This window comes from Neophocaena asiaeorientalis, unplaced genomic scaffold (genome assembly GCF_003031525.2).
Source record: "Neophocaena asiaeorientalis asiaeorientalis breed wild unplaced genomic scaffold, Neophocaena_asiaeorientalis_V1.1 scaffold118, whole genome shotgun sequence".
Lineage (NCBI taxonomy): Eukaryota > Metazoa > Chordata > Mammalia > Artiodactyla > Phocoenidae > Neophocaena > Neophocaena asiaeorientalis.
Genome location: NW_020175528.1, coordinates 11,786,023 through 11,802,110, shown reverse-complemented (window position 1 = coordinate 11,802,110; position 16,088 = coordinate 11,786,023). Strand labels below are relative to the sequence as shown.

The 16,088-nt window shown below is 40.6% G+C and overlaps 1 pseudogene; it reads left to right on the top strand.

Moving 5' to 3' along the window:
* LOC112415864 (peptidyl-prolyl cis-trans isomerase FKBP8 pseudogene) overlaps positions 1-15,644 on the top strand; it is a 30,760-nt pseudogene extending 15,116 nt beyond the window's left edge.
* Positions 15,645-16,088: the final 444 nt, after the last annotated feature.

The window sequence follows — 16,088 nt, the reverse complement described above, 5'->3', positions numbered from 1 at the left end:
AGCACTGACTCCTGGCTGTAGCACCAAGAGCCTTTCATCCACACAGCTCAGAATAAAAGGGAGAAAAAGTAGAAAGAAAGAATTAGTAGAAGTAGAAACAGAGAAAGAAAGAAAGAACAAAGAATGGAGGGAGGGAGGGAAGGAGGAAGGAAGGAAGGAAGGAAAAAAAGAAAGGAGATAAAGTAAAATAAAATAAAGTAAGATAAAATATAATAAAGTTACTAAAATAAAAAATCTCACTAATTAGGTTTATTAAGAGAAAAAAAATTTAAAAATAACAAAAATCGGACGCATAGAACCCTAGGACAAATGGCGGAAGCAAAGCTATACAGACAAAATCTCACAGAGAAGCATACACATACACACTCACAAAAAAAGGAAAGGGGGAAAAAATAATAAATCTTGCTCTCAAGTCCACCTCCTTAATTTGGGATGATTCGTTGTTTATTCAGGTATTCCACAGAGGCAGGGTACATCAAGTTGATTGTGGAGATTTAATCCGCTGCTTCTGAGGCTGCTGGGAGAGATTTCCCTTTCCCTCCTTTGTTCGCACAGCTCCCGGGGCTCAGCTTTGGATTTGGCCCCGCCTCTGGGTGTAGGTCTCCAGAGGGCGTCTGTTCTTCGCTCAGACAGGACTGGGTTAAAGGAGCCGGTGATCCGGGGCCTCTGGCTCACTCAGGCCCGGGGGAGGGAGGGGCACGGAGGGCGGGGCGGGCCTGCAGCGGCAGAGGCCGCCATGACGTTGCGCCGCCATGACGTTGCACCACCCTGAGGCGCACTGTGCGTTCTCCCGGGGAAGTTGTCTCTGGATCCGGGGACCTTGGCAGTGGCGGGCTGCACAGCCTCCCTGGAGGTGGTGTGTGGAGAGTGACCTGTGCTCACACACAGGCTTCTTGGTGGCGGCAGCAGCAGCCTTAGCGTCTCTTGCCCGTCTCTGGGGTTCGCGCTTTTAGCCGCCTCGAGCCCGTCTCTGGAGCTCCTTTAAGCAGCGCTCTTAATCCCCTCTCCTCGCGCACCAGGAAACAAAGAGGTAAGAAAAAGTCTCTTGCCTTTTCCGTAGGTCCAGACTTTTCCCCGGACTCCCTCCCGGCTAGCCGTGGTGCACTAACCCCCTTCAGGCTGTGTTCACGCCGCCAACCCCAGTCCTCTCCCTGTGATCCGACCGAAGCCCGAGCCTCAGCTCCCAGCCCCGCCCGCCCCGGCGGGTGAGCAGACAAGCCTCTCGGGCTGATGATTGCCGGTCGGCACATATCCTCTGTGCGGGAATCTCTCCGCTTTGGCCTCCGCACCCCTCCTGCTGTGCTCTCCTCCGCGGCTCCGAAGCTTCCCCCCTCCGCCACCCGCAGTATCCGCCCGCGAAGGGGCCTCCTAGTGTGTGGGAACCTTTCCTCCTTCACAGCTCCCTCCCAGAGGTGCAGGTCCCGTCCCTATTCTTTTGTCTCTGTTTATTCTTTTTTCTTTTGCCCTACCCAGGTACGTGGGGAGTTTCTTGCCTTTGGGGAGGTCTGAGGGTTTCTGCCAGTGTTCAGTAGGTGTTCTGTAGGAGTTGTTCCACATGTAGATGTATTTCTGGTGTATGTGTGGGGAGGAAGGTGATCTCCACGTCTTACTCTTCTGCCATCTTCCCGGAAGCCTCACTAATTAGGTTTAAATGTTTTTCATTCTTTTTTTATATTGTCTTTTGAAAATTGTCTCTTTATATTCTTTGTCCTTAGGAATGAGCTCTTTATAAGTTTCTCTAGTGCTTAAGCAACGAAGAAATATCTGTAATCATTGTTGAATAATCAAGTGATCAACTTTTTAAAGCCCTTGTAATCTTCTGTTCAGCAATCCTACTTGTTTTGCTCATAGAAACTAGCTTTTTACTTCTAGTTGCTGAACATAAGTTGAGCACATAGTAGAGATGACAGTTTACACTCACTACCTCATATAATTGTTTTTGTCAGTCCTGTGAAGTAGGAACCATCCAGGTTAGAGGTGATTGGAGAGAACGGTAAATTGCAAAGGTCAGACAGCTTGTTAGTGCTGAAGCCCAAACTAGAGCCCGCACCCCACTCGCTTTAACCACTGCAAGCCACCAAACACAAGAAGTGTTTATAAAAACAACTTGTCACATGGGAGCTGTCAGAGAATGACCTGATTCATACTATCATATTTCTGACCTTTAGCTTTAGTCTTGTGACCAAAAAACACCCCCCAAGTGGTATAAAGTTTAGCTTTCAACATGACTGAAGAGCGGGAATTATAGAGCTATTTTCATCTTCATCCATGTGAAATGACAAAAGGCACAGTGATGGTGTGAGAGCTGGGTCTTCCATTAATCCTCAGTCTCCCACTAACCCCCTGAGTGACCGTAGGAAGTTGTTTAAGCTCCCAGAGTCACGATGTCCTCTTCTCTAGAAATTATCTTCATACAACTTTCCTTGGATTCAGTGGAACTGTATATGTAATGGACCAGACAGAGTGCTTGGTACATGATAGATGCTCAATAGATATTATTTTTGTGTTTGGTTTCCAAGGTTTGATTTGGATGTGTAGGTGTCAAATGCCTGCAAATGATTTGCTCCAGGCTCTGTCACTCCTGAGAGTTGCTAAACTAGTTAATTCTTGCCAAGACTTTAATTGGAAGAAAATAAGCCATTTTAGAACTTCTAACAAGTACTTTACACATTGGAAACTTTCCAGTGTAGACTAAATTACTCTTAGCACATCTCTGGACAATTCCATGTCCTCCAAAATCTCTGTACCTTGACTATATTCATAGTGTAAATTCCTGAAACAGGCTTAAATAACTGATTGAGGAAAAGAAGAAAGAACATCATACCATTACCAAGATTGGATTCAGACTCCCACAAGCCTAATTACCTCCTTGAAAAGTACTCTTCTGTATGTTTTGGCTCCAGCCTCTTAACACAATTAGCTACAGCCTTGATTTTTGTCTCTGCTCATTACCTGTATTATCTTCAAAGGAGGTATGCATGGTGGATTATTTCTTTCATCCAACACTGATACAGGCACAATTATATGATATTAACACTTCCTCTTCAGAAGAAGTTTGTCTTGTAGAGGTCTTGATAATCAGTTGTTCCTGATTTCATGATTTCGTTTAAGGACAGGCCCAATGAAACACATTTCTATTCTCCTGTTTTTTCAGTCTGTTGATTGCTGCAGGTGCATTGTAAGCCATTAGGTCCTTCTCACATAATCACAATCTTTCTCTTGGTATAACTGAAGTTACTGCATTTGTTACCTTCAAGAACAGTATAATTTTCAAAATGCACCACACTCAGTAGCTAGAATGATTTTAATTTCCTTTATTCACTGAGAGATGGCAGAAAGAATATTTAGGGTATGTAGTAGAGACTAAGTGGGTTAACTAGATATAATTAAGGCTGAGATTTTTGAATGACACAATGATTTTATTATTTTAAAATGCTTTGCAGTGCCTCCTCTGTTGTAGTTATTGTCTGTTTGGGCTTTTAAAAAATCCAATGCTCACTTGATTAAAATGGCAGTGCTAATTCTTATTCAGGCTGCTTGGTATTTCTGCTTCTACTGTGATGGATAAATCATTTAGAGGACATAACCCTTAATAACCTTTTTCTTTGTTTGTTTGCGGTACGAGGGCCTCTCACTGTTGTGGCCTCTCCCGTTGCGGAGCACAGGCTACGGACGCGCAGGCTCAGCGGCCATGGCTCACGGGCCCAGCCGCTCCGTGGTATGTGGGATCTTCCCGGACCGGGACACGAACCCGTGTCCCCTGCATCGGCAGGAGGACTCTCAACCACTGCGCCACCAGGGAAGCCCACTTAATAACCTTTAACAAGACCTCAGACTGTAATCTGTCAGAATTATTCCCTGAATACAGTTCTTCCTTCTGCTTCTGCTGAACATTTATACAGCAAAGTAATGTTAATAACTCCTAAGAGAGCTGGTAGGATTTTATTATATTTTAGAAGGAACAGTTATTTCTCTGAGAGCCCAAATTGGGTTGTCTATCCAAGGATCTCAACCTCAGAGACTTCTCTAGAAGTAGAATGATCCAGAAAAGCCACTTTGGATAGGCTTTCAAATTTTCATCTTTTCTAGAGAAACTACATTGATACTGATGACATAAAAATGATGGGAAGTGTGCCTTTCTTGACTGTCATGTATGAAACAGGTGACTTCCCTGCATTTCCTCACTTATCACCCCACAAAACCCTATTTTCTTGGCCATCGTGTGATTATACGTAATAGTGCATCTGATCATAATACTTTGCCCATAAAATCTAGCTACCTTGCACTAGAGTTAACAGAGGTAACCCTTAGGATTTCCATCTATAATAGTGCCAAGCTCAGTTTTTGTGTATAGATTTCATCAACATTAGATTTTATCTCATCTGTCTATTTCTGTTCTCAATTCGATGCTGATTAGAGACCCACAAGTGCAAGAACTTACGTTAGTCCTGCCTCAGTCCTCTAAGACTCCACTTTGTAGCAATGGGTAGGGCTTTAAAATCCCACTGAAACTTAAAGGGAAATACTCATGTGCTAAGTGCTATTTTAAAAGTAATTATCTCTTTTCTCAGAAGCTCCTTAATTTCCAAAATGATGTTTAGTTGCTTGGCTATTTACTATTTACTCAATGTGTGTCTTTTTCTTTAAATTTTTATTGGCATATAGTTGCTTTACAATGTTGTGTTAGTTTCTACCGCACAGCATCAATGTGTGTCTTAAACATGGACATGGGACAGTTATTTTGATTACTCAGATCTCTTCTTTCCTTTCACATGAGTTTTGAGATCTCTTTCTGATAGTAGAATTACAAGAAAATGTCCTCCATATAAATTCAATCCAAATCTAAAATCTAAATATATGTATACACTCAAATGTATATTCATATGTGTTTTGGTCACTTGATAGAGGGAGAGGGACCTACACCCGGTATTTGGTTTGAATGTTGAGACTGATGATGCCACACAAGCACCAAGAAAATCGAAAAAGCTTGTTAAATAATGAGGCTTTGGGGAGAGAGCAGGGTGCCTCCCAAGCAGTTCCAGAAGTCACTTGGGAGTGTAGGGAAAGCAGACTAGCTTGCGAGTTTTATGGTGGTTAGGAGGTGGGGCTGCTGTGGGAATTCCTGTGTATGGCTTGAACTTCCCGCAGGAGCCACAAGAGGGAGCACCAGCCTTGCTTGCCGGCTTGCCCAGCTGCGGGGCAAAAGGGGGAAAAAGAGGGGAGAGCCTTAGAAGCTGTCAGCGGGCAACCTCAAAAAATAGGGTCAGGGCTTCCCTGGTGGCGCAGTGGTTGAGAGTCCGCCTGCCGATGCAGGGGACAAGGGTTCGTGCCCCGGTCCGGGAAGATCCCAAATGCCGCGGAGCGGCTGGGCCCGTGAGCCATGGCCGCTGAGCCTGCGCGTCCGGAGCCTGTGCTCCGCAGCGGGAGAGGCCACAGCAGTGAGAGGCCCGCGTACCGCAAAAAAAAAAAAAAAAATAGGGTCAGTCTCTTACTACAGTATTACACGTGCATAAACACATAGCACAGACTTGAGTACACCTACCTACCCCTGCAGTCTCCTTTACCTTATCTTCCCGTAAGATTTCTGTGCATTGCAAGGACTTAGGTTCCTGTGATCACACTTGGCTCGTAATTCCTGCTCCCTTGTGATTCTGACTTGCATCTTATCTCCCAAGGCTATTGGTGTCTTTCCACTTGGGCTGATCAAGATGCAGAATTCAGACCTTCTACGTGACTGAAACAACAGCTGAAAGAAAAATGTCCCACTTCCACAAGACATTTGCCTTTGTGTCATACTATTGTAAAAGTTTGATATTTCAAAAGTTTTCTCTCAAGAAAAGAGAGTAATTGGTAGATTACTATCCCCCCATTGGTGGGAATTCACCCCACCTCTAAGAAGGCAGAAGTGCCTGTGTGAATTTTTTCTCTATGACATAAAAAAAAGCTGTCCCCCTTTGATTATATGAGATTATAAATCTAAGTAATCTAGTAAACACACACACACACACACACACACACACACACACACACACACACCCCAACACATGCAGACAAATGCTGACACATGGTCTGCTGATCTTGTTTCCTTGATGCTAAATGAGGAAACTTCACACAAAGTTGTCTTAGACTCAGGAGACTCAGAAATTCTGAGAGTCTCCTCTAGAAAATGAAGCCGAAAATCACAAAAGATCTCTCTAAATTAAATGTTATCATTTGTATAAAATTCATAAAGTAGAGTTCTAACAGAAGGTACCCAAATTCTCTTTTCCTCTAAACTTCTTTTCTCAGGGGAAAAAAAACCAGAACCATTTCTGTTTATTCCTACAACATATATTCACATCTCACTTTCCCTAATGAAATGTGGACCTGAGAGGTAAATAACTTTAAGTACGTGTCAACTTAGCATTATGAGTTGAATTAATCTGTAAACATTAAGCTTCTGCTCCTCACTTGTAAGGGTGTCATTGCTGAGCATTTACCACGAGTGACAGGTCTGGAAGTTTCAGACGGCTGCTTCCTCCCCTAATCTAACTCCCAACAAGATTCCTACTGAAGAGGACAGGCTGATAAGTGTACTGGCTTGAGCTTTGTCTTAGTTAGAATATAAATAATTTGGATGATTCAAATATAAATTTCAAGGTTTATTTTTCCCCAATTTTAGGACATACGGTTTTAGAAATAGCTTATCCATCTTTTATGGAAGCAAATAAATGTTTTGCATGATGAAGAAGCTTCATAGTTCCTTCTAGAAAAGATTCAAGGTTAAAATGAGCCTGCCTCGCCCAAATTTGCCAAAATATTAGGAAATGATTTTATAGGAAAAAAGTTATAAACATCAGTTTCACATGTTAAATATAAAAATCAAAAATGTTACCTTGAGCTTAAAATAGTATATGTCAGTGATTAATGATGGATCTGTTTTCTCTTTTATTACTTATTCTTTGTAAGTAATTTTTTCAGTTGATAACAATTAAATGACTAGAAGTGGTTTATTGCAAAATGTTCTCAAGGATCCAAATGAATCAATGAATCTTTTTTTTTTTTTTTGCGGCACGCGGGCCTCTCACTGCTGCGGCCTCTCCCGTTGCGGAGCACAGGCTCCGGACGCGCAGGCTCAGCGGCCGTGGTTCACGGGCCCAGCCGCTCCGCGGCATGTGGGATCTTCCCAGACTGGGGCACGAACCCGTGTCCCCTGCATCGGCAGGTGGACTCTCAACCACTGCGCCACCAGGGAAGCCCTCAATGAATCTTTATAATTAAGCATTTTACTTGCTCTTTCCCTGAAAAAGAGAAAATGATATTAAAACAGATTTTACATCCTGTTATGTCCTTTAACCCAAACTAATGCTGACTGGATAAACCAGCTGCATAATTTCTATAAGAGTTTTTGTGGATTTAAATAATTGTGAACAAATTTATATTTAAAAAATAATAAAGAGTTATAAAACTGGCTAACCAGAATTTGAAATTGACTAAGACCAGTGGTATTTGTCTTGAGCATCCCAAGGTTTTCTCAAGGTCACCAGAGTCAGAAAGACCTCTTTTGAATTCTTGGTTAATTATTAAAGCTCTATTTGGCAATGTATTGTCCTCTCTGTGCCTCAGTTTCCTCGCCTCCCAAATGGACATAAAAATGCCTACTTCAATAGTTTAGTTGTGAGAATTAACTATAATAAAAGGATTTTAAGAAAAAAGCAGAGCACAGTGCCTAGTTCACTGTGGCACTTAGTACATAGTACCTATTATCATTATGGTACAATTGCATTTTCCGGCTGATACTAAAACTACAGGATATTTTTCCTTCACTTCTAAAAGTACACATTTTCTGAACTATTGATAGCAAGACAACTTTTAAGACTCTTTGGTTTGTACATGTCTCAAATATATCCTTTATACGTACAGTATTCTCTCTTTCCTTTTAATGCTCAAATGCACATAATACAAAGAAGCTCTCACACACACAAAAAGAAAAGAATATATCTTCTTCCTGTTCTGAGAATTTTTCATTGCAGGTAATAAAATATTTTACAGAGAATTTATGTTATATATAAGTTACAAAGCTTTTATCCCAAAAGATAAGCCAAATATAATTGAATTTGAGAAAGTTCCCCTCTTACGAAAGCTGCTGCAAACGTGAGTAAGGTTATCCTTACAACTTCACCAGTTTCTAGGCCAATTTTAACAAATTAATACGGTGGAATAATAATTTGAGATGTTCCTTTGGTCTAAGAGATATGATGAAGGGACGTCTGAAATCGAGGAGAGATCAAGAGGGAAGCTCCTTAGCTCTTTGATACAACTTACCATCAAAGTTTGACAGGCTAATTTAGGAAGTGACCAGTTATCAGCCAGAGCTAGTTTTTCCTGCTTCCATCCTGTTCCAGACCAGATAAAGCTTGTATAAAGTGAGGAGGGAAATTGAGGGTATTTTGACATTGGTGGTTCTCTATGCCTTTCTTCCCATCTTCACCCCAGGATGTGTCTGTGTGGACTTTGGATTAGCTGTAGAACATCTCAGAACCACTTGAGGATGATCCAAGAGCTGAGGAGGACTGTGACTCAGCAGTCCCTTATGGACTCTGGTGATTGCCAGCCTTGCTGATGTCCTCCCACCCAACGGTGTGAAAGCTAGAATCCAGAAGTCTGCGAGGAGTGTTGGAAACAAGCCGTAGCTTCAGAGCACCACAGAGGGGTGTGCGAGAGTACCCAAGACTTCCCTGTGTTCAAGAGAAAGTGTCCGTACCTGAAACTAACACAACATTGTCAATCAACTATATTTCAATAAAAATTTAAAAAAAGAGAAAGCATACCCAAGGTGAATGAGAGAGAGAATAATTAATGTAAGCATGGAGTTGGTTCCTTCAGCCAAGATGAGAGGCTCTGTAGCAGGAAATGTGTGCAAAGCTGTCCTTGCCAGGCAGCACTGGTTGGGAATGCAGTCATCACAAAGGGATGCCAGTGTGGACTGGGCAGTGAAAGCTCAACCACTAAATTGACTATGTTTTTTGGGAGCGACTAGACTTAGGTAGGTTTTATGTTTCTTACATCAAGCAGAATGAGTGCTTTTTTTTTTCTTTCTTTCTTTCTTTCTTTCTTTCTTCCTTCCTTCCTTTCTTTCTTTCTTCCTTCCTTCCTTTCTTTCTTTTTTGAGGGCTTTGAATAAAGAAAGTTAATTTGTAGGAAAAATAGAGGTATATTTTTGCACATATGCTATTTGAAGAAGGTTAGTGGTACCTGGGCGAAAGAAGCCAGGATCCTTACCCAGGTCTTTGATCCCAGAGCCAAGGGTAGGAAAGGCAACGTAAATCCCATATTTTCCTTCCCCAAATTATACCAGTTTTCAGAACTGAGGCTCCCAATAATTTAACTTCTGTTATTATTTTTCTATATTCTCCAAGTTGAATGATTTCACCTACCAAACAAGTTACGTATGCCAAGTAATCATTAATTCATATTTCAAATTTTAAACCAAAAGGTATATAGCTAATTTTCAGTGCTTCTCAACAGTGTGAGTTGATTGAATCCTTCCAGGGCCAATGAAACTTACTTGTGTTCACCTCTTTCACCTTATCGCGGCAAAGGAAAGATGATTTTCTCTTGGAAAATCACTAGACTCCTAAAATTCCAACCACAGTCTCATTTCGAATGTGAAGGAATGGTGAAAGGTGAATGGTGAAAGGCTCATATAGAGGATAGATGGTACATAGCCGAAAAACCGAGAGGTAAAGAGGATAGAGTATTCTCATTGTTAATAATTAGAATTTGAACATAAGAAAAGAATTCAAAGGTGTATTTAAAACTTTGCAGAACCCGTCTTACTTATCCAAATACACATAAAGTAAGCTAACAGGTAGGAAAACTGTGAAACGATTGTTGGGAATTTTTCTTTTTAAGATTTAATTTTATTTATTTTTGGCCGCATTGGGTCCTCGCTGCTGAGCGCGGGCTTCCTCTAGTTGAGGCAGGCGGGGGTTACTCTCAGTTGCAGTGCACGGGCTTCTCCTTGCGGTGGCTTCTCGTTTTGCAGAGCACAGGTTCTGGGCATTCGGGCTTCAGTAGTGGTGGCACACGGGCTCCGTAGTTGTGGCACACGGGCTTAGTTGCTCCGTGGCATGTGGGATCTTCCTGAAGCAGAGATCGAACCCATGTCCCCTGCATTGACAGGCGAATTCTTATCCACTGTGACACCAGGGAAGTCCCTGGGAATATTTTTAATTACATAACTCATTGTTCCCTATACAATATCTCATTTGACAAAATTTCTCTTCTGTAAAACCTTGGCTTTCTTTAGGTCACTGCTCTGTTTCTCTCTCTTTTTTTAAAGAGCAATTTTAGATTCACAGAAAAATTGAGAGGAGTATACAGAGGTTCCCATGTACACTCTGTCGCCACACATACACAGCTTCCTCCATTTTCAGTATTATTCACCACAGTGGTACATTTGTTACCAAAGATGAACCTACATTGACACATCATAATCACCCAAAAGTCCATAGTTTACTTGAGTTTCACTCTTAGAGTTGTATGTTCTTTTGGTTCGGACGAATGTATAATGACATATCCATCATTCTGCTATCATACAGAGTATTTTCACTGCTTTAAAAAATCCTCTGTGCTCTGCCTATTCATCCTTTCCCACCCTCTACCCTGACGACCACTAATCTTTTTATTGTCTCCATGTGTGTCATATGGTAAGAGAATGACATTATGGAAAAGGCAGAAGTATGGTAAGACTAGGTTTAGTTTTGTAAGAAACCACCAAACTGTCTTCCAAAGTGACTGTGCCATTTTGCATTCCCACCAGCAATGGATGAGAGTTCCCATTGCTCCACACACTCAGCAGCATTTGTTGTTGTCATTGTTCTGGATTTTGGACATTCTAATAGGTGTGTAGTTTATCTCACTGTTGCCTTAATTTGCATTTCCCTGATGACATATAACGTGGAACACTTTTTTCGTATATTTATTTGCTATCTATATATCTTCTTCAGTGAGGCATTTGTTAAGGTCTTTAGCCCATTTTTTAATTGGGTCGTTTGTCTTGTCATTGTTGAGTTTTAAGCATTCTTTGTATAGTTTGAATAGCAGTCCTTTATAAGATGTGTCTTTTGCAAATATTTTCTTCCAGTCTGTGGCCTGTCTTTTCTATTTCTTGGCATTGCCTTTCCTTAAGCAGAAGTTTTTAATTTTAGAGAAGTCCAGCTTATCAATTATTTTCTTCATGTATTGTGTCTTTGATGTTATATCTAAAAAGGCATCACCATACCCTGGGTCATCTAGGTTTTCTTCTATGTTGTCTTCTAGGAGGTTTATAGTTTTTGCATTTTATAGTTGTCTATGATTCATTTTAAGTTAATTTTTGTGAAAGTTGTGAGGTCTGTGACTAGATTCTTTTTTTCTTTCTTTATCTTCTTGCATATTGATGTCCAGTTGTTTCAGCAGCACTTGTTGAAGAGGCTATCTTTGCTCCATTGTATTGCCTTTGCTTCTTTGTCAACGATCAGGTGACTGTATTTATGTGGGTCTGTTTCTGGGTTCTATTCTGTTCCACAGGTCTATTCTTTTACTGTAGCTTTATAGTAAGTCTTGAAGTCGAGTAGTATTAGTCCTTCCATTGTGCTCTTCTTCAATATTGTGTTGGCTATTCTCGGTCTTTTGCCTCTCCAAATAAACTTTAGAATCAGGTTGTCTATATGCATTTCTCTTTTCATGTGTGTAATTCAGCTCGGTCAACCTTTTCACCTTGGTTGCCTGGAAAAAATCAATGTAAGGTATATTTGCTTATTCACTGGAATTCTGTTCATCCTTATGGGTGGAATTTGATTTTCTTCTCTAAGTCTTGTTTTTCCCCTTTCACTTACTTTTATTTTCTGAGTCATAATGAAATAAATATAAACATGAATCACAGAGTCAACCCAACTTTAATAAGCCCATCATTTACCTTCCTCACAGTGAGGAAGGCCCCCGAGTCAATCAACTTGGGAGCTAAGGGTCTGATTCCTGTTCTGTCCTTCAACCGCACTTCATTCTTAGTTGTTCTCACTTAGGAAAGGAGTCGGTCTTCTTCACAAGATAAGAGGGAAAACAGACTGCTGGGTGATCAGCCTTTTCAAGTGGGGTGTTGCCTTACAGGCTCATATCGATGAAATCCTCAACAACCCTGATTTTCCCTGCATGAGCACTATTGTTGCATTGGAGAGATTCCTCACATTCTGCTCTGTCTGCCTTTCTCTTGGTGTGCTCTTGAACCTGAGTTGGTCCTTCACTGATAACATGCAAATATGATCCAAAACCACACAGTAAGACATGCAGAACAGACAACTGCTTGAAATGCCTGTTTTGATATGGTCTCTATACTAAAGGACAAAGTTAATCTGCACAAATATCAAACACTGGTGACCTATTGGTAAACAAACAAACAAAAAAAGATTGGTTCACTTATTTTCCCAGTGAAAGCCTGAGTGCCTCTACTCAGTGTCAACTTTCTTGTATATTTCCTCAAATTCCTAATGAGATAAAAGAGCTACTAATCATAGCTAACATTTTGAGCACTTACAATGTGCCACATACTGTACTATGTACTTTATATTTATTTCACTAAATATTCTTAACAATTCAGCGAAGCGTCGGTATCATTAACTCATTTTCAGATGACAAAACTGATTGAAAAGAATATTAACATTTTTCCCTAAATTATAATCTAATAATTGAAAAGCAAGGATTTGAATCTAGGTAGACTCTAAACTCTTAAGTTTGTGTTCTTAATCACTTATTAAAATGGCCTCTAGCCCCAAACTATTCTTAACTACTTGAATATACTTCACATAGTCCTCAAAGAATCAAGACTATGCTCTAAAATCACTAGTATTGAAATCATATGCATGACCAACATTCATTAACGTTTTGCATGTTATTTATTCTCCGAAAACCTTTCCCTTGAAGGCTCATGTTCATCCTTCAAGGCTCCAAATTCCTTCCTCAGTGAAGCCTCCCTGACTTCCTCCAGGTAGTATCTGTTGCCCTGTCTTCTGTGCTTAGTAGCTTGTTCAAACCTTGTGATAGAACTTAACCCCATAATTACAAGACTTTCTTTAAGACAGCTAGGCTGTTCTATTTCTTTGGTACCTGGTAAGTGCTAGATAGATTTTTCTAATATAAACACATTGAAATTCTTCAAGCCAAAAAAAAAAAAAATCATCCTTCTGGGAAGGAATTCAGAGAGAAGAATAGATAGCGAATATACTTTTTGGAGCAAGAAAAAGAATAAATACATATAATTTATGTATAACTAAAACAGGTTAAATCTCAAAGAGATGGAAGAATACTGTTGAATTCAATATCTATTTCCTAACCTACAGCAACATACTTCCCACAAAATATCCCACAAAAGAGCAGAATTCTCCAGAATACCTTTCGGCTCTTCACAAGAACTGAGGAGCTGCACAGTACTCTCTTCTTCTTCAAGGTCAGGCCCCAGGTTTGGAGGACTTCCTAGATCACATCAAACACCAACACTGACATCTGCTGGAAATGCACTCTGCCCATATTTCCTGCAGTTGATTAAAAAGAAAAAAAAAAAGTGCACAGAAACAAACTTATAAGAAACTACCTAAAAAAATACCCCTGAACCTAAACAAAAAACTAATTTACCAAGAAAATGTGAGCTTGAACAACCTGGGGTATTTCTTTTACTGAGACTATACTCTTGACAGAAAATTTTTGGAGTAACATGGCCATAGATTTATGACTCTGGATTACTAATTCTTATATACACATCCTTTAGCTTGGCCTCCAAAATGTATTTAATATTTTTTTAAAAAAGAAAAATAAGATGCATATCTCTGCAATTAACTTCTACCTCACTTTTCATAAATAGCATGGTTCGTGCTCTCTGGATCATAGAAAATACTAAATCATTTTGAGGCCTCAGTTTTCATGGATATGGAGAACATAGTTTTGGTGAATAGTTTGTTGCTATGGTTTATATCATTCTACCTGTTCTCCTAAGTTTTCTTTCTGCTGTCTCACTTGTGATAGTAATTAGGTATTTGGGAAACAGTCAAACTGAAGAAGAATATACTTTCCTCCATTTATTTATTTATAAATTTAAAGTTAATCAGATGTGAAGTATTTCTTTCTACACTTATTTTTCCTATTTATTGAAACATTTTGGTAAGAGAAAAAATTCTGCAACTCAAAAAAATTATTTTGTTTTATTTTTCAGGAAAAAAATTCCAAAAACCTGTATGTTTAAAATTGGTTTCCTATAAAAATTAAATCCTAGCTTTCTAGCAGAATCTTCCATGTTAAAAGATGTTCATGTTTTCTTCTAAATTTACCTCCTAAGTTCCTTTCTGGGGAAGTAAGGTACTTATTTTGTCCCTTTTTTGCTTTTCAGCTTTTTATCTCTATTGTAAAATATGATGAATATACAGAAAAAGCATATAAAACACAAGGGTACAGCTTAATGCCTTATAATAAAATGAGCACTCACGTAACTCTCACTCAGCTCAGGAAATAAAACATGAGCAACACGTTTACAAAAACCCTAGCTGCCCCTTCTCAGTTACAATCCACACCCTTGCTTTTCTTTACATTTTAACTCCTAAATATACATCTCTAAACACTACAGTGTTGCTGGGATTTTAATTTTGTGTAAATGGGATCAGAGTGCATGTTGGCTTTTATGTTGGCTTCATTCAGTCAACATTCTATGAGTTTTATCCATGTTGTTGCACGTAGCTGTGATTTGTTTATCTTTACTGCTCAATGTTACTCCATTTTACTAATATATCACCAATTGCTCATCCCATCTGTTGTTGGCAGATATTTGGGTCATTTCTGATTTGAGGCTGTTTCTGATTCTAATGCTTCTAAAAGCATTCCTATGTCTTGTGATGCATTTACAGACATTTCTGTTCGATATAAACCTAAGAGTGGATTTGCTGGATCATAGGGTATATGGGTCTTCAACTTCCATACGTAACCAAATCTTTTATTAAAGTGGTTGTACTGATGTGTATTCTACCCAGCAGTATATGAGTGTTTCATTTACTTCACGTCCTTGCCAACACCTGATATGGTCAGACTTTCTCATTTTAGCCATTGGGGAGGGTTTGTAGTAGTATCTCATTTTGTTTTTAACTTGCATTCAATATCCTTTTTTTTATAAATTACCTACATAAGTCCATTGCTCATTTTCCTAATGGAAATTCCTTTTTTCTTAGAAATTTCTAGAAGTGTCTGAACAACCTGGCAGCCTTGCAGCCGAAGTTGGACCACTGTGCAGTCCTGTGCACCTGCAGCTTCCTGCTCCAGCACCTGCCAGGTGACATCAAGGCACTCTTCTGCAAGCCCAGCAAGGTGAGTACAGCAAGGCCATCCTCTTCCTGAGGGCAGCCCTGAAGCTGGAATCTTCCAACAAGACCATCCACACCAAGCTCTCAAAGCTAGTGAGGAAGCACACCAACCAGCAGAGCACAGAGACCACCCTATACCCAGAAATGCTGGGCAACCCCACACAGCTGACTACCAAGTATCCTGCCAAGGGGGCCTGGTCCATCCCATGGAAGAGGCTTTTTGGGGAGAATGCTGTTGCCCTTGGGGGCATGGCTCTCTCTGTGGTCTTCGCTGCCAGGGACTGACTGCCCAGGTGGCTGCCACCTGCCACCGCCTCCTTGCACTGTGGACCCCACCCCATGCTCCCTAACTCTCCCAGGCTCCCTATCCACTGCTCTCTCTGACCTGACTCCCTCCTCCGGTTTGGAGGCAGTAAAGTTTGGGGATCCCCTGGTCCAGAGCGCAGAAGGGACTGAGACCCTATAGGAGGAAAGTGAAGCAGAGCAGAACCTCACGTCCAGCTTGGAGGGAAGGGACCCTCAATCCTCCAGACACAATTCCCACCCCGACCCCATCCACCTGGGCATCTGTTTTCTAGAAGGCCCTAAGCATTCATTATCTTAATTCTCACCATCGTGATGTCTCATCGCCAATAGCTGGTTTTCCTGTTGCTAGTTTTGCCTTCTCAAATCTTCTGTCAGTGGCAACCAGAATGCTCCATCGGTCCATCACTGCACTCTGAAAGTAGA